A 24,338-nucleotide genomic window follows, 5' to 3' on the forward strand; every position below is an offset into this window, starting at 1 on the left:
ACGAGTCGACCTACAATCAGAGTTGTTAATGCTTGCAGTATGTTCGACTTCACAAATTTTCATGACAGACGACGCTTCTGAAAAAGAAAACATAAGATCTCTGTAAACAAGTGACTGTGAATGTTTGTTTACGACCGGCGCTTAGTTTGTACGAACTTCGAAAGTTAGCGGACAGCTGTGTGACGTGCTGTGCGAGGTAAGTTAAAGTGCACATACCAGAAGGTTGATTATTAGTTTTATGGTACAACACCGTTTTTTTATAGATGAATTCGTTTGAATGTCTAAAACAAGCGGTTATGCACGTAAAGATCTTGGCGCGTGGAACAATGTACCAATTCTATTTCGTCTCCTAAAGCTGAAAAACCTTGTGGTGTAATAACGAACGCAGGTCAATTGCGGGCAGATTTTTAACAGACAAATTATATATACAAAAAAATCACCCAGATCGAATTTTTTACTTTCTGTTCAGGGAAGTTCTTCGCTTACACAAGTGACGAAATATGTAATGTTTGTAGAAGATAAAATTGCATCGTGTTCACGGTCCTTTAAAAAAAAAAAAAAAAAAAAAATTGTTGAAGTAACTAAGGGACATAGGGTACGAAAACTTAATTTGCAGTGTGATACGAGATCGCTTTCCGGCCGAATGTAGCATTTGGTTAAGTGATTGACATGAAATTCGATGTGGCATATACATTGACGTTTTCGTGTCACAAGTGTATGGCCCTGTTGTACTTTTTTCTTATATTTAAATAATTATTAACGATATGAAAAAATCGTCGTCTGCTTTATGGACTAATTATATTTCAAATCGAATATATGTCATATTATTAGGAACTGATGAAGTGATAACAATATTCTGATGTAATAGTCTAGTTACTGTGCATCACGTATGTTACGGTGGAAATTAGCATTAGAAGTAATACGTTAGCTCAAATGACAATTACAATCGAAAGATTAAACTCGTCTTCATAGGTTTTTTTTTCGTATTTTGGCATTTATGAAATGGCACTGACAATGATATTCGACAATTTAATAAACTATCACCTTTGTTAAAAATAGCGCCAGATAATAAATAGATTTCTGACCTTGTGGTTAGCATGAAGTTGTGAACACAGTTTAATAAGCCGACTGTGGTGACAGACTGATCTGTAGCACAGCCCGACACACAGTTTAGGTTGAAGGTGACTAACTGGCTGTGAGCTGCATATAAGCCAGCCAGTAAATCAAAAAATCTGTGTGTGATGACAGTGTAATCTGTAGGTTAGCCCGAGATCTGTGTAAGGAAAGGTGAGAGTTTGGCTGTTAGATGTTACGTAACAATTAACCCCGTTTGAAACATATTTCAAGTGCTTTACCTAAAATATATTTTTTTCATCTAGGACTTGAGGTTTAGTTATGCGGAAGTTTGTATGTTTAGTTACGCGGAAGTTTGGTATTGTATTCTGTATGATTAAATTAGATTAGTGCTTGTTCCATAGACCATGAATACGACACTTCGTAATGATGTGGAACGTATCAGGTTAATAAAAGGTGTCTATACAAGAGATTACATTACACAAAATATTACATGACACTTAATATTATTTTTGGGGATGGAGGGGAATTACCCACTTACTATATCCAAAAATTCATCAAATGAGTAGAAGGAGTTGCCATTAAGAAATTCTTTTAATTTCCTTATGTAATTATATAGCCGCCCCATTAGCCGTAGCTTATGCCCCGAGTAAAATTTCCTGCTTTTCCCTAAATGCGAACAGACCTAAAACATAGGGGAACAGTTACATTGCATTACCTGTAGCTCACGATACATTGCTTATTTTGTTGTTGTTTTCACACTACAGTTTCATAATATAAATACAAGTCGTATCTTGACAGCGGAGTATTAACTATTTAGAATGTAATCAGCTGAACAAACCCAGAAGGGGCCCCGAGGCCAATAATGCAATACGATCATTTCATAAAATGAATGAATTAATTAATTAATTTATTAGTTAAAACACTGGCAAGTCGGGGATATGCGTTATGTGTGAAAATTTGAAGTTCGCTTTCTTTCTCTGACCATTTGTATTCCCTTTGGCTAGTATTGACAAGTGAATAGTTTGGCGGTTATTCAGTTTGTGATCGGTTTCGAACATGTTTTAATTTTGAGTGAGTTCTTTTCCCGAGCTGCTGAAACGAGCGGGTGAATTTATCTGGATTTTTTTTTTTCAACGATTTAAAAGTCGAGAAGGAAATAATAAATGGGTGCATGACCAGAGGTTTCATCGCGAAATAGGTAAGTGATGTGTCCCTGTCGTTACGAACTGAAGAAAAAATTTTAATAAACGGTATGGCGGTGTCGTGTAAAGGAAATAATGGGTGTGAGCAACAGTTCTCATTATGGAAAGGTTTTTGGTTCGCTTGTTTCCGTCTATCATTTATGTATGACACTTAATGGTTTTTAAGTTTGGCAACAAATTTATCTCTAAGATTAAAATCTGGAAATGGACGCGTGATGGGTTGGGTTGTTTGGGGGAAGAGACCAAACAGCAAGGTCATCGGATTTGTGAAGGACGGGGAAGGAAGTCGGCCGGCTGTGCCCTTTCAAAAGAACCATCCCGGCATTAGCGTGGAGCTACTTAGGGAAATCATGGAAAACCTAAATTAGGATGGCCGGACGCGGGATTGAACCGTCGTCCTCCCGAGTGCGAGTCCAGTGTGCTAACCACTGCGCCACCTCGCTCGGTCGTGATTAGTTGAAAGGAATATTGTACAGGAATGTGTGTTATAGAAAAAATTTTTAATTTGCTAGGAAAAGATTTAATTGTTGAAGTGAATCCCTGTTCTGAGGAGGAAGTAATGCAACGGGGCGATGAATATTCGGCGCTATTGAAAGAGTGACCAGTGTTTTTCCGTGTTGTCGAATGAGATACTGCTGAATATAACTAAGGAAAAAAAAATCTTACTTGGGACAACCATAGTGTCTGGTGTTTACAGTACGTATAAAAGCCTGTCTGATGGATTGAAACACTTCTCTGTACAACGAACAGTAATCTTCACGTCAAGTAGCTGCGTACAGGAGCACATACAGACAGCATTTAACGAACATTGTCTGCGATTAAGTGATATTCGCGAGGAACAAGGAATATAAAAATTTATTTGACTTTTACGTATTTGAATGTGTGTGAAGAAGGCAAAGTAAAGACGGAAACTACGTATCAGCCCCGGATCTACTTAATTGCCGAACCGTGGCAAAAGCTTGGTAGTGCGCGCCCCTCTCCGATAGAAAGTCAATTATTTTTTTCAAAAAATGTTCATTTCGTAGCCTACATCTTTCTGAAGAGGTTGTTATATAAAACATATGTTCGAGGAGATATGTGTGTGCCAAAATGCAGCGCCACGCCCCTTCACACAGCATTCTTCTATCGCACGTCACTATATCACTATATTTCGCTCTGTGGAATTCAAACTTGTATTTTTTTTTTTTAATGGAATCCTTCAAACCTATATTCAGAACAGTGGGAATTAAAATCTCCTGCTCCCAGTCGGCCGGTTTGACATCCTACCCCCCGTAAAAAAAAAAAAAAAAATATATATATATATATATATATATATATACCTCACAATTAATACAATACTGGGTGGGATTATTTGTGACCGGGGGAATAAGAACTCTTCAGAAAATTTGCGCTCTATATTGCCGATTAGCTAATAACTTTGTCTTTTGTGTGACCTAAAATTAAATACAGGAAAAACAAAACCAGCAAAGGCAAGAGACAAACAAGACAGTACATTTCTTCAATTCTTAGGTCCCAGCAGTTTTTTTTTTTTTTTTTTACACTCTCATTCTATCCTTCTGCGAAAGAATCTGCAACACATCAAATTTCGTCAAATTTTTTGCTGCATGAGAAATCAAAATGTCGTTGTCTAATACTGAAAAAGCTGTTAATACGGATAGTACCCAAGACTGGCTTGGTTTCTCTACATTTTAACGTCTAGTTTGTCACTGTCTGCTAGATAAAACGAAATACGCCTTTCTAATAGTGCAGCAATTGTAACACACGCCAAATAGGCCCGACTGTTTTGGTACAAATTTCTATCTATGTCATTTACATAAATAGCACGACAGAATGTAATTGACAAAGTACCAATATCAAATGCCTATTACGCCTGCTACAGGCAAAAATTTTTATGTTAGGAAATAGTTTGACATTTTGTTCATATGCTCCAGTGTCCCAAGGGTGAGATCGAAAAGTAGCAGTACTACGAAATTTTTGTATAAATTTGGAATAGTCATATTCTTCCATATAATTTGTGTGATGTTCCCGTTCCTTTTCCTTCCTCGTTCTAACAAACAATCTTATCATCACTAGGCACTGTCAAAGCTTATTGTCCGGTTAACTTCACTGACCCTGCCGGAATAACCGGTTTGGTTCCGCGTTTCTTCTCCGGTTCGTTAGGCGTTTTCAGAGCTATTTCGAGAACAGAATTTAAAGCGGCTGCTAATCGGCACCTGTACAACTGGCCCCTAGTAGGGTAGCGCTCTGACAAAAATTTTTTGTCAAAATTTCATTTTCTTGGATACACCGGGAAGATTATGTGTTATGTTTCTTACCTGTTATTCCTGCTTGTCGTTTGTTTCCACTCTTGTAGTCTGAATCCATGGATGTCGCTAATTACTATAACAACGCTTATCATTCGCACACCCAGTCAATCACATAATCAAACAGCGATTGGCATTCATCCGTTCGGGTTCATTTGGCTCAGCTCTTGTAGTATCTTCTTTTGTGATCGGGGAAGGTGTTTGTTTCTTGATGCGACAGACACATTACGTACACTACGCACGCATTCAAAAATCAGCTTAGAATGTGTTCAAAAACCAACAGGGTTGCGTTTCAAAATCATATCAATAATAACGTAGCGGAGGTGCTGTGTCGCAGATAGGCACAACAAAAAGACTGGCACAAATAAAGCCTTCGGCCATTACAGGCCTTCGTCAACAATAGACGTAGACGCGTGCGCACGGAAATACTGCAACTCACGACCGCAGTCTCAGGCAACTGAAGTCGTACGTACGGGTGTGTGTGTGTGTGTGTGTGTGTGTGTGTGTGTGTGTGTGTGTGCGCGGGGGGGGGGGGGGGGACAAAGGCCTTAATGTCCGGAAGCTTTATTTGTGAAAGTCTTTTAGTTGTGCCTATCTGCGACTTAGCATCTCCGCTATATGGTGAGTAGCGACTTTCCTTGTCATAATATTGTTGACATTCCAACCTGAATGTTCCATTGTTTGATTCCATGAAATTGCCGCCCGGTGCAGATACCTCTGTTTACCTTCCGCCCCCCCTCCCCCCTCCCTTCGGATCCGGGCCTGCCACTTATTTATGTATTTCATGAAATGTGCAATTGGTCTGCACAGTGTCATCTCGTCAAGTGCAGTAATTTGCGGGTGTACCCTTAATGAAGTACTCTCCCCCAGATTTGCAATGATCCTAACCAAAAATGTGGCTGAACTAAGTTGTTTTAGGAGTTCCAATTTAAATTGTCATCAATGTAGACGACTATGAATTTTGAAGTTTCCATCCTATTTGTTACCCCCCCCCCCTCCCCTCTGCGGGTCGGGGTGTAAGAATAGGACCTTGGTATTCATGCCTGTCGTAGGAGGCAACTAAAAGGAGTCTCCAACGTTTCAGCCTTAATGCGATGGTCCCCTAAGGGGTTTGACCTGTACTTTTCTCTGTTAGTGTGTACCATTTGGGGAAGGACGCCGTACGTGGTGTATCATAAATCCATCGTGCCCTCAGATCTGGCACACTCGATATCGTCATGGAGTTGGCCTCAACACCGAGCTTCCGGCCACTTCGGCTGCGGTGTGCTCCGGGTAGCATACATGCGCTCAACTGTGCGCTTCCATCTTCCCTGTTACGATACAAATGGATATTCGACACCCGAAACCCAGCACGGTAGCCAGTCCATTGTGGTGGGGTTGTCATGTATCCTCTTGGTGATAGCCCCCTGACTACACAGGGATCGCACTGCTGATGCCTGAGCTGCTACCTCCCCACGTATGCTGAGGATTAGATGCCTATCTCTCTGGGGCATCAGGACTCCCGGCAAAGACCATCCTGCCAGGTGGTCTTTGATGTGGCTGGGTGGCACCCGTGGGGAGAGCCCCTGGTCGGAGTGGGTGGCATCAGGGCGGATGACCCACAGTGAAGTGTGGTACATCGTCTCTCGCTGGTGAGCCTCCACCAGCCATCTCTAAGCGATCGAGGTCTAACCTCAATGGCAAGAAATACGATCAGAGATCATTTCGCTCCCTGGCCACTCCATGGGAGGAACGTGTGGGTAAAGAAGGAAGTGAAGTTTATTCACCCCGGTACCTCGTCTGTATGCGAGTTGATGGTGAATCATTTATGTTGAAGTAGCCTCAGTTTTTTGTGGAGAATTTAGAGGACAAGTTCGGGGAGGTGGAGGGCTTGTCCAAATGCGCTCTGGGTCAGTTCTAATCAAAACAGCATCCTCTACCCAGTCACGGAGGTTGCTCGCTTGCGACAAGTTGGGGGGTGTTTCAGTTACCATCACGCCCCATAAGAGTTTAAACATGGTCCAGGGTATTATATTCCACAGGGATCTTCTTTTGCAGTCAGACAATGAACTGCGCGCCAACCTAGGACGATGAGGTGTTCACTTCCTCCAGCGCGTCCATCGGGGTCCAAGGGATAATCGGGTAGCCACCGGTGCCTTCATCTTGGCCTTTGAGGGTGACGCCTTACCCGAAAAGGTCAAGGTGATGGTTTACCACTGTGATGTGAAGCTATATGTCCCTCCTCTGATGCAGTGCCTTAAATGCTGGAAATTTGGCGATATGTCATCCCGCTGTACTTCTGGTGTCGCGTGTCGAGATTGTGGATGCCCTTCGCATCCCAATACTCCATGTGCCCTGCCTCCCACCTGTGTTAACTGCGGCGAACACCATTCCCCTTGCTCTCCGGACTAGGATTTTCCAGAAAGGACAGAGGATAATGGAATATAAGACCCTGGACCACCTGACCTACACTGAGGCTAAGCGGAAATATGAGAGACTCCATCCTGTGCCAATGACATACACCTACACCGCCGCTGCGACAACGGTTCTACCATCTCCCGCTTCGTTGCATACAGTTGGCTCTCTGATCCGTCAGAATCCACCTGCTCCCTTGATGGTGGGGGGCACTTCACTCCCTGTCGCTCCTGCTCCATCTACTTCAGGAGCAACACCCCCACAATCATCAGGGACATCAGATCCCACTTCCCAGCCAGAGAAGCGTGAGTCTTCTTCGGCTCCTCTCGCCAGGAAGGGGTCCCTTTTGGCCAACCCTTCTCATATTCTGACCAGTGGAAAAGCGGACACCTGCTAGTGGTTGAAGCAACCACAGGTCGCTGGTCGTAGTGCTTCATGGTTCTCGTCCATCACTGAGACTGACCCAGTGAAGCCCTCCCAACCAGAACCACCGAAGGCCCAGTGCGAAAAGCAGAAAAAGAAGAAGGCTCCCAAGAATCCAGATATTGCAGTGGCACCCATCCCATTGCTTCCTACAAGCTCAGCGTCTGAGGATGAGGTAGAGATTCTGGCGTCCGCTGAGGACCTAGATCTCGCCGGACCCTCGGACGCAGTGGATGTCACTTGCGCAGGTGCTCAATCAGTGGCAGCAGGTGACCCAGCGGCGTAATCTGCCTCCCCAGTCCCTTCACGCCTTTCTCAGCCATGGACTATGTCATCCTCCAGTGGAACTGCAGCAGTTTCTTCCACCATCTTGCTGAGCTCTGACAACTTCTCAGCCTTAACCCTTTCCTCTGCATTGCTCTTCAAGAAACTCGGTTTTCGGCAATGCGAACCCCCACCCTCCATGGCTGTCGGGGTTATTATAGGAAACGAGCAGCTTATGAAAGGGTATCTGGTGGGGTCTGCATCTACGTCCTTCATTCCCTTTACAGCGAGTCTGTCCCTCTACAAACACATTTAGAAGCTGTCACTGTTCGGGTGTGGATGCCTCAGGCTGTTACTGTCTGCAGTCTGTATCTTCCACCGGATGGTGATGTCCCACAGCATGTCGTGGCTGCACTGATAGCCCAATTGCCACCCCCTTTTCTGTTACCGGGCGAATTCAACGCCCATAACCCACTTTGGGGTGGATCAGTGGCCGAGGTGCCACCGTTGGGCATGTATTGGCACAGCTCGACCTTTCCCTTTTAAATGATGGTGCCTTCACGCATTTTAGTGTGGCACATGGCACGTACTCAGCCATCGACCTTCCAATCTGCAGACCTAGCCTCTTCGCGTCTGTCCAATGGAGTGTGCATGACGACTCGTGCGGTAGTGACCACTTTCCAATCTTTCTGTCCTTGCCACAGCGTCACGCTTCTGGGTGCACCTGCAGATGGGCTATGGGTAAGGCTGACTGGTACTTGTTCTCTTCCATTGTCACTATTGAGTCTCTTTCCAATGACGCCATTGATGCGGTGGTTCACTCGGTCACCACCGGCATCGTTACTGCTGCAGAATCTGCCATTCCATGTGCTTTAGTGGTTGCCTGAGATCGCCGAGGCGATTAAAGATCACAGGCGGGCGCTCCAGCATCACAAGCGGCATTCCTCATTGGAACACCTCATCGCCTTTAAACAGCTCCGTGCGTGGGCCTGCCGCATCATTTGCCAACACAAGCAGGAGTGCTGGGAAAGGTATGTCTCCACCATTGGCCTCCATATCTCTCCATCGCAGGTTTGGGCCAAGATTAGTCGGCTCTATGGCTATTGGACCCCCCTCAGCGTCCCTGCGCTTTCACTGAATGGAGCAGTTTGTACTGACTCCGACACTATTGCAAACAGCTTAGCAGAGCATTTTGCTTAGAGTTCCACTTCTGCGAATTACCCACTGGCCTTCCGCTCCATGAAAGAGCAGTTGGTACGTCAGAGCCTTTCATTTCACACACGCCACCCTGAATCTTACAATGTTCTGTTCAGTGAGTGGGAATTCCAAAGTGCCCTAGCCGCTTGCCCTGATATGGCTGCCAGGCCAGATCGCATCCACTGTCAGATGCTCAAACACCTCTCGGTGGACTGCCAACGACACCTCCTAGACATGTACAACCGTATCTGGATTGGGGGTGAGTTCCTGTCGCAATGGCGGGAAAGCACCGTAATCCCCGTTTTGAAACCTGGCAAGAACCCACTGGAGGTGGACAGCTACCGCCCCATTAGCCTCACCAACATTCTTTGCAAGTTGCTCGAACGCATGGTGAGCCGGCACTTGAGTTGTCTACTTGAGTCTCGGGACCTTCCAGATGGCTCCGTCTCAGGGTGGGTTCTGTAAGGGCCGCTCTGTCGCCGATAATCTTGTGTGCCTGGAGTCTGCCATCCGTACGGCCTTTGCCCGCCATCTTCTTTGACGTGAGGAAGGCATACGATACGACATGGTATCATCACATCCTCTCTACGCTTCGTGGTTGGGGTCTTCGTGGTCCACTCCGGATTTTCATTCACAACTTTTTGTCGCTTCGTTCCTTCCATGTGCAAGTTGTGGCCTCACATAGTTCCTCCTGAGTTCAGGAGAATGGGGTCCCACAAGGATCTGTCTTAAGTGTCTGTCCTTTTTAATTACAATCAATGGGCTTGCTGCGGCAGTGGGGACGTCTATCTCAGCTTCCTTGTATGCTGACGACTTCTGCCTATACTATAGCTCCACTGGCATTGCGGCTGCTGAACAGCTGCTGCAGGGCGCTATCCGCAAGGCGCAGTCTTCGGCTGTAGCGCATGGCTTCCAGTTTTCGTCTGCGAAGACCTGCGTTATGCATTTCTGTCGGCGACAAACTGTTCACCCTGAGCCACGGCTTTATCTTGACGGCGAACTTCTTGCTGTGGTGGAGGCACATCAGTTTTTGGGTGTGGTTTTTGATGCCTGGTTGACTTGGCTCCCTCATATTTGGCAGCTTAAACAGATGTGTTGGCGGCATCTTAATGCTCTGCATTGCTTGAGCCACACCAGCAGGGGAGCCGATCGGTCTATCCTCTTACGGCTCTACCAGGCGTTAATTCAGTCCCGTCTGGATTATGGGAGCCTTGATTATGGTTCAGCATTCCCTTCCACGTTGCGGGTGCTGGACCCTATCCTTGACAGCGGGATCCGACTTGCATACTTGTGGAGGCATGTGTCCCTCCACTGCGGTTCTGGTGCCAATGTTTACTGGCCACTTATGCTACACACGTTTGTAGCTTGCCTGGGCATCCCAATTATCATCTCCCGTTCCCTCAGTCTGTCGTCCATCTCCCAGAACGCCGGCCTCGGTCGGGTTGTACGATCGCAGTTCGCGTCAGAGCTCTTCTCTCTGGGCTTGGGGTTTTCCGTCTTCCACCTCTTTTCCGGGCCCCTCTGTGTATACCCCCGTGGTGTGTGCCTCGCCCATGCCTTCGAATCGATTTGGCCCAGGGCCCGAAGGACTTGGTCCCTCCTGCGGCCTTCTGCCACCGCTTTTTTTCAATCCTTGCCGCGTTTCAGGGCTCTGACATGGTCTATACTGACGGTTCGATGGTTGCTCGTCGTGTCAGTTATGCACTCACTCTAGGGGATCATTACGAACAACACTCATTGCAGGCTGGCTGCAGTGTTTTCACTGCCGAGCTGGTCGCCATCTTTCGGGCCCTAGAGTACATCTGCTCCTGCTCAGGTAAGTCCTTCGTTATCTGTAGTGACTCCCTGAGTGGTTTACGAGCTATTGAAGAGTGTTTCCCTCGCTCTCATCTGGTGATGGCTACCCAGGAGTGTCTCCATACTCTTGCCCGTTGCGGCCGCTCTGTGCTCTTTGTGTGGACACCAGGTTATGTCGGCATCCCAGGAAATGAACGTGTTGACGTGCTGACCAAACAGGCTGTCAGTCCACCAGCTTTATCAATTGGCCTTTTGGAGAGTGACCTCAGATCCGTTTTGCGGCAGAAGGTACTTCGCACCTGGGGTGAAGAACGGCGCTCCCTGCCTTCACCTAATAAACTTCGGGTCATCAAAGAGACTACCGGTGCGTGGCACTGCTCCTTGCGGGTCTCTCACAAGAAGTCTGTTGTTCTCTGCTGGCTGCGCATTGGGCACACCCAGATGACGCACAGCCACTTATTGCACCGTGAGGACCCACCCCTATGTCACTGCGGATCCACTTTGATGGTGGTCCACATACTGTTGGCCCGTCCCCTTTTAACTGCACTCAGGCAGATGTTTGCGCTACCTTATACGCTCTCTGCCCTTTTAACAGATGACACTGCCATGGCAGGCTTAGTTTTGCGTTTTATTCGGGCAGGAGGCTTTTCTCATTTGATCTAAGTACTTCTCTTTTTTTTTGTCTGGCCTTTAGCCTACGATTTTAGACTGGATTTTTTAGTGTGTTTCTTGGTGGTTGGCTTTTCCTTTTTGTCTCTCCGGTCGGCCAACCACTGTCACAGTCTGTGTGATTTTAATTCCTTCTGTCTGGTCTCTGAGTCTTTCTTGTCCTGTGTCTTCTCTTGTAATCTCCATTGTTCGTTTTTATGCTTTGCGGGTGTTTGAAGTTTTTGGCAAAAGGGACTGATGGCCCTAGCAGTCTGGTCCCTTCAATGCAACCAACCAACCAACCAACCTATTTGTTATTTCTGTACCATGTGTTACACTCATCGTTGGCATAGTACACCTAGATGTGTAGAACTGAGTATGTTGTCTTATTAAAACTTACATGAGACTATTCACAGAAAACTAGTCAACGATGCTTTTAAGAATTTTGTTTACCATTTCTTCTGTTTCTGTATATATGCTTGGATCGATTACAATACTCGTGTCATCTTAAAAGAGAGGAGAGAGAAAATTCTTCTTGTTGTGTACTAGTACTAGACAGAAGATCATTTACATATATGAAGAACAGTAGCGGACCCAAGATTGAATCTTGGGGAACACCATATGTGATTTCTTTCCAGTCGAGATTATGTCCCTTGGCTTATAGTGCCTGAATTACTAAATACAACTTTCTATATTATTTTGGTTAGATATGACGTTACCCATTGATTGTCTATACCATTGATCCCATAAAATGTCAATTTATCTAGGAGAATACTATGATTCACACACTCAAGACTTAGAGCGGTTGCAGAAAATACCAATTTAATACTTGTTGTGACTTGGCAAGACAGCCAAGCCACTATGACCGGTAGCCGAAAGGCACGTGTTTAAGCTCACGCAGGCTGGCGTGAGGTCTGGAACAGGACAATATAATTAATATAGCCAATAAGGTATGTTGCTGCTGGAATACTTAACTTTAATCCATAATTGGTGTACATCGGTCTGACGGTACATGCATCACAAGATAAATAGCAAATGATAATGGCGCCTTGCTAGGTCGTAGCAAATGACGTAGCTGAAGGCTATGCTAACTATCGTCTCAGCAAATGAGAGCGTAATTTGTCAGTGAACTCTCTCTAGCAAAGTCGGCTGTCCAACTGGAGCGAGTGCTAGGAAGTCTCTCTAGACCTGTCGTGTGGCGGCGCTCGGTCTGCAATCACTGACAGTGGCGACACGCGGGTCCGACGTATACTAACGGACCGCGGCCGATTTAAAGGCTACCACCTAGCAAGTGTGGTGTCTGGCAGTGACACCACAATACTAATACTAATTTAATTTTACATTATATGTGTGACAGTGGGTTTTATCATTCTATATAAGTTTTTGCGCATGTCCTTCGTCCTTAGTGTTCCCCACTCTAATGCTTTTAGGCTGGATGTTTTAATGTGTCGCAGAGTGGATGGCATTCCCTTTTTATTCTTGTAGTCAGCCAGGCACAGTCATCCGCTCTCTTGTATTTATCCCTTCTATCTCTTACTTGCTTCTCTCTGTGGTTTTCTTTTTCCTGTTTTGTCGTGTTGGTTGTCCTTCTGTTGTTCTTCTGGTTCTTCCATTCTCCTGCTATTGTGCTGTACGTCTCCTTTATTTTCTTCTTTCCCTTGTGTAATTATTTTACCAGGAACAAGGGACCGATGACCTCACAATTTGGTCCCTTGTCCCCTCCCCCTCCTTTAAACCAACCAACCAGCACAGTGTGGTGCGGTGATACTAGTTTTATTTGTGTTATTTTTGGTGTTCACTCTCGATGTCAGAGTTAATTGTGTGAGCTAGGAAATGTGATGCCAAGAGTTACTTTTGTGAAGCTACAGGAACTTGTGCTCTAATCTTTGTTTAGAGGTAATGCTGAACATGATAATTTAGTACCAGTGAGGTATCCATTTTGTAATGTGTGTGGGCACGATTTGCCGTGTACTATAGCCGTAGGAGGTACTTGTTCTGTGTGTAGTTGAATTGGCTGTCTGACTAGTAGCTGTACTAAGTAGATGGGTGATAATTTGCTGGAAGAATTAATTTGTGATTACATTTTTGAGGGATTAAAATGGAAGGCCTTTTTTTTTTTTTTTTCTTACAGTAGAAGTACAGTACGCAAGATAGTGGAAACATGTGTTACCCGTACCGTGCATGCAGTTGCTGCTTTAACGCACCAAGTGCACACATTGACACAGGAATTGGAGCACAAGAGAAATTTCGAATTTAATTGTGAGTTGGAATGAGGTTCAGCTGCAATTGGAGTCAGACGGAGTGCCTTCTGTTCCATATGACTTGGCAATGTTTGCATTAGTTAATCTTTTCTTGGGCAAGGCAACAGAGGACCCGACAATTTTTGTTAATGTTGTAAGGGATGTTGTGGAGGTGCATGGGTGGTTAGACGAAATAACCCTGCATGTTGTTAGTAAGCATTTGGCAGGGGATACCAAAGCATACATTGTGTGCCATGAGACATTGAGTAAGGCACTGACGTTTAAGGGATGGGTCGCTGGACTGTGCCAGCAGTACCAAAAGCAAAATAGTGTGCGGTTTCTTTGGGAGAAACTCAGTGTTTTGTCAATGCAGCACAACCAGTCTGTAGAGGTGTTCTCAGATAGAAACCCTAAACTGAATGCAAAGAAGTATATACAAACTCCGAATGCGGAAGCTAGTAGGCTGTTATTGCGAGAGGCAGAAAATATAGCAGTCAATGTTTTTCTGCATGGTATACACACAGAGACATCATAGAGGGTACAATTGGAGAATCCGAAGTACTGAGTGTCAGTTCTTAGGATCGCAACAGATGTAGAGGAGCTGGATATTGCAACAAAGCAAAGAGTGGACCACCAGCTGTTAGCTCCTGAAATCAAGTGTTTTAGGTGTGGTCAGTAGGGGCATGTAAGGAAGCGAGAAGACAAGCAGAGAGATAAGCATGTGGCAAAGTGGGCCACCAGTAATCTAATTGTAGAAGTAGGAAAGGTGGGAAGCACCGGCAAGGGAAGTGGCCGTTAAATGGAAATGAGAGTGCTTCAGCTGTTGGTAGGCAGTCTTGATAGACTGTAACAGTGCACTAATTAGTGCTGAAATGGAATGCTGCATAGTGGTCTTGGTCAGTGGCAGGAAACAGAGATTTTTGGTAGATACAGAGGCGCATGTGTCCTATATCAGTGTGGACCTCATGGGAAGGAGAGGACTGGGGCCATCATGATATAGATAACATCGGTTGCCAATAATAGTGTAGCATCATTATATACAGCAGTACTAGAGTTTTTGGTTGTGAAAATTAAGTTCAGGGAATGCGTGGACATATTGTCATACCATACATAGGCAAAGGTTATTCAGTGATTCTCAGGCTAGACTTTCTTGACAAACATCATGTTAAGGCTGATCTTTGGCGATCCACAGAAGAACTCAGTGGGACTTCGTTTCAGTTGGGGGAAACAGTTCCAGCTGAGGCAATTACAGAAGGTTCACTTATCATGGAAGTGAGACCAACTGGACTGCATACGGTTTCAGTAAAGATCAATCTGTAGGATAAAATACAAGCAGGTAGAGGGTAGATAGTATGGGTTTCAGTAGATACCAATTTACTGACAGAAACATCGTATGTGGTTGAACCACTCATAAGCAGTGAAGAGTTGAATCTTCACACTGTTTTGGCTGGAGGAGTTTGGCATGTTTGAGTGATGTTAATGGGGAAAGAATGGTTCCGGTTAGTGCAGATAAATTTGGCAGAGGGAAGGTGACTCTGTCAAAAAGTGCAGTAATAGCCACTCGGGAAGTCTTGGAAGATGAGAACTTCAATAGGTTGAGTTAGAGGAAAGGCACAAACAAACCGTCGACACAGAAGTGTTAAAAGGGGAAGTGGGTCCCTTGAAAGGCTGTGGAAGGGGCTATGGAAAACTTGTTGGTGACGTTTAGTGATTTATTTTGTGCGGGTGGAAGGTTACCAGCAATCCCGGTGACACAAAATCGTATACCGACAGCAGATAGTACACCAGTTTATAGCAAGGCAACTGCAACCGTTAGCAGAAGAGTTTATTGAGCAACAACTACAGGATGGGATCATAGAACATAGTGATAGCCTCAGGAATGTGAATACAGTGGTCGTGCTAGAAAAATTGGAGGACGGAACAAGGAAATGCAGATTTTGCTGTGACTACAGATATGTAAATGCACAAACTGTTTTGGATGCTTATCCATTTCAAAACATCAGAGAAACTCGGGATAACCTGTTCAGTATCAGTTTTTTACAAGTAAGGATCACAGGAGCAGATACTATCAATTGGAAATGACACCACATGATAAGCCATGGTACCATGTGGCCATTATCATTACAAACATGTGTGTTTGGACTAAAGGTTACACCAGCAACTTTCAGCAGTTGTCAGATGAGGTATTAAGAGGATTAAAATCAAAAGCTTGCTCGGTGTATGTAGTTGATGTAATTGTCCTTTCGAAGGATTTACTGGGGTGTGCAAGATGTTTGGAGGATGTCTTAAGTAGTATGAACAAGTGCCATTTTGTACAAACTAAGGTAAACTATCTGGGGCACATGATTAATGAACATGGCATGCAGATTGATCCTTGTCTTACAGAAGCAGTTGAAAATTTTCTGACCCCACAAACAGTTAAGCAGGTACAGTTGTTGTACATATACACTCTGCAAACCACCATGAAGTGCATGGCAGAGGGTGTGTCCCATTGTACCAGATATAAGGCTTTCTTCCTCTTCCATTCACATATGAAGCATGGGAAGAATGATTGTGTGAATGAATACCTCTGTGTGTGCAGTAAATATTCTGGTCTTATCCTCACCACCCCTGTGTGAGTGATAGGTAGGGGTTGTAGTATATCCCTAGAATGACCATTTAAAGCCGGTTCTTGAAACTTTGTTAATATGCTTTCTCGGGGTAGTTTATGTATGTCTTAGAGCATGCAATTTCGGTTTCTTCACTATCTCTGTGACACTCTCCCGTGGATTAACAAACCTGTGACCATTTTTGTTGCCCGTCTGTGTATACATTCAATATCCTTTGTTAGTCCAATCTGGTATAGGTCCCACACACCTGAGCAATATTCTAGGATGGGTTGCACAAGTGATTTGTAAGCAATTTCTTTAGTAGACTGATTCCACTTCCCCAGTATTCTACCAATAAACCAAAGTCTGCCACCTGCTTTATCCACGACTGAACCTATGTGATCATTCCATTTCATATTCGTACAAAGTGTCCAGGTATTTGTATGAGTTGGTCGATTCCATCAGTGACTCATTGATGTTATAGACATAGGATACTATGTTGTTTCATTTTGTGAAGTGCACAGTTTTACATTTCTGAACATTTAGAGAAAGTAGCCAATCTTTGAACCACTTTGAAACGCAAGAATCCCAACACACTTTCCTGGGGCATACCTGAAGTTACTTCTACATCTGATGATGATTCTCCTTCCAAGATAACATGCTGTCTCTTCCCTACTAAAAAGTCCTCAATCCAGTCACAAATTTCATTTGCTAGCCCCTATGATGGTACTTTTGACAATAAGCATAGATGTGGTACTGAGTCAAATGCTTTTTGGAAATCAAAAAATACATCATCTACCTGGTTGCCATGATCCAAAGTCTCAGTATGTCATGTGAGAAAAGTGTGACTTGTTTTTTTTTTCACATTATCAAAGTTTTCAAAATCCATGCTGGTTGGCATTGAGGAGGTAATTCTGTTCCATCTCTCATTATGTTTGAGCTCAGAATATGTTCTAAGATTCTACAACAAATCAATGTCAAGGATATTCAGTATCCTTGACAGTAGTTTTGTGGATGACGTCTACTACCCTTCTTGGAGATGGGTGTGAACTGTGCCTTTTTCCAAGGAATGGGCATGGTTTTTTGTTCGTGGTATCTATGATAGATTATAGTGAGAAGAGGGGCTAACTGAGCCACAAATTCAGTACAGACTCTGACAGGTATTCCATCAGGGCCTGGAGCTTTGTTCAATTTTAAGGATTTCATCTGTTTCTCAACACCACTGACACTAATACTTATTTTGTTCATCTTTTCAGTGGTACAGGGATTGAACTGAGGCAATTCTCCTGAATATTCCTTTATAAAGGGACTTTTGAAATTGGAATTCAGCATTTCAGCTTTTGCTTTGCTACCCTCAATTTCAGTTCCCTTCTCATTCGCTAGGGGTGGATACTAACTTCAGTACCACTAACAGCCTTTACACATGACCAGAATATCTTTGGATTTTGTGGAATGTCGATTGACAGTATTCTGCTATAGTAGTAATTGAAGGCATCACACATTGCTCTCTTGACAGCCAAACATGTTTCATTAAGCATCTCTCTATCTATAACCCTGTGCTTTGTTTTACACTTATTGTGTAGTAATGTCTGTTTCTTTTGGAGTTTCTTTACAGTGACTGTATACCATGGAGGTTCCCTCCCATATGATCTATTCTACTTGGTACATATTTATCCAGTGTGTGTTCAACTATTCTTTTAAACTTGAGTTAGAGTTCTTCTACATGCTCCTGACTCGTGCTGAAAGTTTCAAGTTCCTCATTGAGGTAAGACATTACTGATTTTTATCTAGTTTACTGAATGTATTTGTATTTTTCTGCTTGTTTTAGTTTTCCTTTGTACTTTGGTAATCACTGTTGCCACAACTGCGCCATGGTCACTGATAACCAGTTTCAATGTGGACATCCTCAGAGAGGTCAGGTCTACTTGTTGCTATTAGACCCAACATATTTTCATCATGAGTGGGATTCCTAACTATCTGTTCTAGGTTATTAACAAAAAAGGCATTTAGTAAAGTTTCACAGGATGTCTTTTATTCCCACCACTAAAACAATTGTAATTTTCCCAATTAATTGTTGGATGATTAAAGTCTCCACAGACTATTACAGTATGATTGGGGAACTTAAACTTACGTACAAGTAAACTGAGGTTTTCTCTGAAGTTTTCAGTTACATCAGGAGATGAGTCTGGTGGGCAATAGAAGGATCCAGTTATCATTTTATGCCCACGTCTGATACTGAGTCTTTCCCAATCAATCTCACATGCAGCTTCAATTTCTGTCTCGGTGGATTTGAGTTTTGTCTACTGCGACAAATACACCACCTCCATTTCTCATTTGCCTATATTTTTGATATACATTTAAAATTTCACCAAAAATCTCACTGCTGTCAATTTTCCATAACTAGTACTATGTGAGCTTTGCTACTTTTCACAAGTGCTTCAAACTTTGTTGTGAATGATTTGGCGGTTTACCATTAGGATTTTAATACTGTCACCTGCGAGAGACATTTCTTTTGATCTTACACTGATACTTATGGGTTTCATACAGCCATTGTTATCTGGAATGGGTGGAGAGTTGCCTAAACTAAAAACCCTTATGTGCACCCCATATGAGTCAACTACCTGAGTAGCAGCCTCTGACATGTAGTGCACACATGACCTGTTTAGGGGGAGCCTACAGTTCTCAACCTTACGGCACAAGTCCAGAAAGTCACAGTCTAGCTTGTCACAGAACTTTCAAGTCTCTGGTTCAGTCCTTTCACTCGACTCAGAACCAAAGGGCCATGAGCAGTTCTGGGGACAATGCTGCAACTGTGGACTTCGTTGAAACTCCACACACAAGGCTGTTCATCGGCCTCTGTAATTGTTACAGACAGTTCTTGAGGGACTTAGTAAAAGCTACTTAAAAAGGAGCAAAAGTCCATTGGTCACAGTAATGTCTAGTTGTGGTTTTCATTCATGTTGTTCTAATTGATACTGTCCTTTTTTGTGTATTTTGCTTTCTCAGAAGGAGGGAGGGGGTGATAGTGTAATGTTGTTGTAGGGTGGCAAATGCGTAAGGACACCCTGGGTGACAGGGTGCAGTGCTTCATCAGGGGTGAGGGAAGGCATGTAACAGTTGTTCAGCCTCTCAGCCTCTAGAATCGGATGTGGTGTTCTCGAGACAATCGGATATGTGGCTTACTAGTCATAATGGACACTAAAAGCAACAGTGGATATCTGGGAGATTAGAAATGTGGTACACATTCTAGATGACTTTTCAGAATTATATAAGGAGGCACAGGGAAATAATTTGTGTATGGAGATAAAGGAAGGGTACGAGGATTTGCAGTTCATTTACAGTAAATTAAGGATTCAGTTGGCACAGTTAATAGCTGTGCTTCTGCAAGTCAGGAGTTGGCGGAAGGGGGGCTGGGTAAATGTTGGAGGAAAATTGTTAAAGACAATATTTGAAACAGCAGATGAAGAGGAAGTGCAGGACTTAAATAGCACAGTTGTTCAGGTACAGCAAATGGCAAGTTCTATGAAAGATGCCATGGAGTGGCACACAACATGGATATCAAACTTGGGACAAAGGGTGTCGAATAACACGAGACTAGTATGGGAAATGGTAACAGAGCTAACCCAATGTGCTAGTGAAATGAAGGAAGTGGTGCATAGCTATTTTGAGAGAATACAGAAGCAACTGAGTGAACTGGACAACAGATCGAATATAGCAAGGTTGCTACATGGGCTAGCGGACCAACGTGGGGGTGCTAGGAATGAAGTGGCAATGTTACAAGAGACAATGTTTCTTGTCATAAATGGATATTGGTTATGCCTAGGGAATACATGATGTGATCTCATTAAGCAGAAAAGCTGCTTCCTGCAGAAATGCAATGTGCAGTCAGTGTCACAGGAAAATTTGGAATTATTGTTCCATATGGGTAGGGTAGAGGTGGAAACAGATGGGGCCAGGGAGCATATAAGTGATCCATGTCCCTGTTGCAGGGAGAAACTCGGAAGCATTCACCTGTGTCCAATGAAATAGGAGATATTGGAGAAGTCGATGCAGATGAGAACATGGGAAGTATTGCTAGTCTCAAAGGACAGGCAGACTCGTGTGGTAATGTCGTGGATAGATTTGGAAAGTTCGGCACAAAGGAAGGTTGTGATCTGCCCGGGTTGCCATGTGTGAATGGATATGCGGACATGTGAAGCGAGTTTCTGGGAGAAGTAAATGGGACAAATTGTGGTAAGGAGCTTCTGCTAGCTCGAACTTACATCCAGAGGATTGGTGATACTCAGTATTCGTGCTGGAAACTGTATGGTTGAATAACGATGAAGGAGGAAGTTCAGCAGAACTGAGAAAACTCAAGCTTAGGGTAAGCAGAATGATTGTTAATGGAATGATTTGTGAGGTAATTGGGATGGATTTTTGGCTTCTGGCCACACTCACAGGCTCAACTGTTGTGACATTGTCACAGAATACGGTGTATTGTCCTGAAGGATCTCTGAGGGTTCTACGACTTCAAAATTTAACTATTTCAGTAACACACTCAATCCATAACTTGTGCAGTCCTTGACCAAATTAATAAAGTCCCAGCAAGGGAGAATTTTGATTGAACAGATGTGGCAGCATATACACCATATCTAGGAACAATTAGCAGTCCAGAGTGTTAATCGTAAGTGTATCATCGAAAGAGAAGTGGTTTGCTGCGCCACCAATAAGTGTAGGTATGGCTTTGGGGAATGGTTGAAAATTTTCACAGCTACGGCTGGAAGATAGAAGTTAAGGGACTGATGGACCCATTGGCTAGGGGATGCTGGCAATGTTCTCATTGAGGGTCATTCCATGTCAAGTCACCCAGGCCTTGACACCAACCATGTCAGATTTTGATGAAACTTGGTACAATTACTTCTTTTATCATCCTGAAAGCACTTGTAAAATTTTTATGCTCTATCTCTTATAGATTTTTTTTATAAATTTTTAAAGTTTTTAGATTTGGCTTTGTTTCAGCAGTCGGAAATTGTAACTTAAACGTGTCCTCACAACTAAAAAAATTTGTATATTAAAGAATACTCAAGATATCAGTATGAAATTTTGGAATAAGTTTGTGTATTATATCTAAATGTTAAAAAAATTACCATAAAGATATATTAAATTCTTCCAAATGAAAAAAAATTATAAGTTTTTTATTTTATTTTTTTAGCTAACGGATGTTTAGTTTTACAAAAACTGCAATATCTGGAGTCTCAGACCTGATAGAAAGCTCAAATTTGTTTTAAAATACTCTTAATTGTATAGGCTATTAGATAAAAGAAAAATTATGTTGGCTTTTTAACCTGTTTAATAGTTATCTAATTTTTAAAATAATATTAATTATATTTTAAAAATAAAAAATGACAAGTGACTTAGACACCAAAAATAAGTTTTTGTCTTCTTGGAGTAACAATGTACACTTGGATTTTGTATTGTTACTCCTGTGTTTTGAAGTAAAAAATTATTACAGTGTTAAATAGTGCTTGGATAGTATTTTATTAAGTTTATTCGAACTCTCAGTAAGTACGGTTGCTTAGTTTACAGAGATTCTTTTCCAATATCCTATAAAAGTAACCAGAACAGTAATCAGACCAAAAGTGAAATCAGTATGTCAGATATTCAAACCTGTAGTGTAGGGTTATTTAAAAAATCTGACTGTTTCCAAACAACCTACACACCTTCAAAAAAGTTACAACCGGTATCAGAATTGAGTGAGGAAGAAAAAGATTTGATCCACTTACGATCTGGAATTAATCTGTGTGAATTTAAGAATATATGTTCACACCACAGCTACTACTTTTTAAATGTTTTTGAAAAGTATCAAACAACATGTGTAGACCCACTAAAAAAAACACAAAAAGCCCATCAAAAAGTCGTTGAGAAGTGTAGGCTTGGATCTTTCTAAACAATTACTGACAAAAAATATTAGCATAAAACCTGGACAAAAGCTTTGCTCAACATGCCGTAACTTTTGTGAGGAAAAATTAAGAGTTGAAGTCAATGAAAGTAAAACAGATGATGAAGTCATGGTTGAATTAGAATCATTGGAATCCAGAAATGAATCCCTCGTACAAACAAACATTGCTCTTGATTATTTAGGTTTAACTCCGATAAAGCTTCATGGCTTGTCAGAACAAAGTAAAGGGTCTTATTTTAAAAGGAAGGTTAGCAGTATTGAAAAGACTGCAAAAAAGGCGGTTTCAAAAGCATTAAAATATGATGCACCAAGTTCTGATGATGACGAAGAAGATAAAAGTGTGGTTGAGAAAGCAAAGGATTTTGATGTAATGGTTTCTCTTATGAAAGAGAAGATTTCATCTGTTGGGAGGTCTAGAAAAATCCAGATTCTGACCTTGGCTCCAGATTCTTGGACTCGAAATAAAGTGATGAAAGAATTTAATGTAAGTGAGTACATGGTGCGACAAGCTAGAAAGCTACAATCTGAAAAGGGTATTTTGGAAACTCCTGGTCCAAAAAAAGGTAAAACTCTTTCTGAAAATACAGTAAGACTTGTAACAGATTTTTATGAAAAGGATGAAAGTTCCAGAGTGCTACCTGGAACAAAAGACAAAGTAAGTGTTCAAAAAAATGTGTACATGCAAAAAAGACTCATTTTGTGTAACTTGAGAGAACTCTATTATTCTTTCAAATGGGAGAATCCCGAGGTAGAAGTAGGATTTTCAAAATTTTGTTTCTTGAGACCTAAATGGTGTATCCTTGCTGGTGCTGCAGGCACACACACTGTATGTGTATGCAGTATCCACCAGAATGTTAAACTATTACTGGATGCTGTGAAAATTGAAGAATCTTATAAAGACCTAATTAAGATGCTTGTGTGCAACACAGAAAACCAAAACTGCATGCTACATCATTGCAACAGCTGTCCTGCAAATACTGCACTAACAGAGTGCTTAACTGAAAAACTAAGTGAAGATTATGATTTAGAAGAAGAAATTGTAATCAGTCAGTGGGTTAACACAGACAGGGCAGAAATGATCAAACAGTCTATCAGTGTTGAAGACTACATTTCTTTATTGGTTAGGTCATTGGAAAAGCTCACCCCACACTCGTTTATAGCAAAATCCCAATCAGCAGCCTTTAAAAGATTGAAAGAAGACCCACCACCCAAAACAGCAATTATTGTGATGGATTTCAGTGAAAATTATTCCTTTGTTATACAAAATGAGATCCAAAGTTACCACTGGAATAGAGGTGGTTGTACTCTACACCCAGTTGGAGTTTTTCTAAGAAATGAGGAAAACAATGTTTTTGTTTCCAACCACTGTTTTATTAGTGATGAGCAAGAACATGACACTGGTTTTGTTAACTTTGTACAAAAAGAAATTACAAAGTGGCTGTCATTACATCATACTGACATTGACTCAGTTCACTACTTTACAGATGGTTGTGCTGGGCAGTACAAAAATAGAAACAGTTTTAAAAATTTGACTGAACACTTGAGAGACTTTAATTTGGAGGCCCAACACTCTTTTTTTTTGCAACAAGTCATGGGAAGTCAATTTGTGATGGCCTAGGAGGAACTATTAAAAGAATTTTAAGGAAAGCCAGTCTACAGCTTTCAGACAAAGAACAAATAATGACAGCAATCGATGTGTATAAGTTTTGTGAAAAAAATATTGAAAACATTCATTTTCACTTTATTGTAAAAAAAGCTGAGTTGCTACGGTTAAAACTAGAAAAACGTTTTTCAGTAACTCGAACCATTCCTGGAACTAGAAGTTTTCATAACTTCAAACCACTTCCAACAAACAACCTTGAAATTAGAAGGACTACAGATAGTGTAAAACCCTCCTTAGTCTTTTCTTTCCATTCTTCTTGTGTTGAACCATCCATAAATTGCTATGTGGCTGCAAATTATGATGGTAACTGGTACTTTGGACTGGTAAAAACAATATTAAATGATGAAGAAGATGCAGAAATTCTATTTCTACATCCTTCAGGACCCGCTGCATCATTTTATTGGCCTGAAAGAGAAGATTCCTGCATAGTGCCTTTGGAGCACATAGTCTGTGTAGTAGACGCACCTCAATCAAGCGGCACTGGGAGAATGTATTACTTCAAAAAAGACTGTATCAAAAGAACTGGAAGCTCTTGGATGAAGTGGTAAAACAGTTTGAATCAGCATTAATGTTTATTAAAAAGACAAAATTACTCAAAAAATTC

General features: G+C 42.4%; 1 protein-coding gene across 4 annotated transcripts in view; it reads left to right on the forward strand.

The window, feature by feature from the left end:
* The first annotated feature begins 63 nt into the window (after positions 1–63).
* Positions 64–24,338, forward strand: part of LOC126101165 (trichoplein keratin filament-binding protein) — a 796,043-nt gene continuing 771,768 nt past the window's right edge. For 2 of the 4 annotated variants that reach the window (XM_049911860.1, XM_049911861.1), the window contains exon 1: positions 65–196. The gene's annotated coding sequence lies outside the window, so the exon portion shown is untranslated. Of the gene's footprint in view, positions 197–24,338 lie in introns of all 4 variants that reach the window. The other 2 variants (XR_007522283.1, XM_049911863.1) reach the window with 2 other exon arrangements.

The sequence above is a fragment of the Schistocerca cancellata genome, chromosome 9, assembly GCF_023864275.1.
Source record: "Schistocerca cancellata isolate TAMUIC-IGC-003103 chromosome 9, iqSchCanc2.1, whole genome shotgun sequence".
In the NCBI taxonomy this organism is placed as follows: domain Eukaryota; kingdom Metazoa; phylum Arthropoda; class Insecta; order Orthoptera; family Acrididae; genus Schistocerca; species Schistocerca cancellata.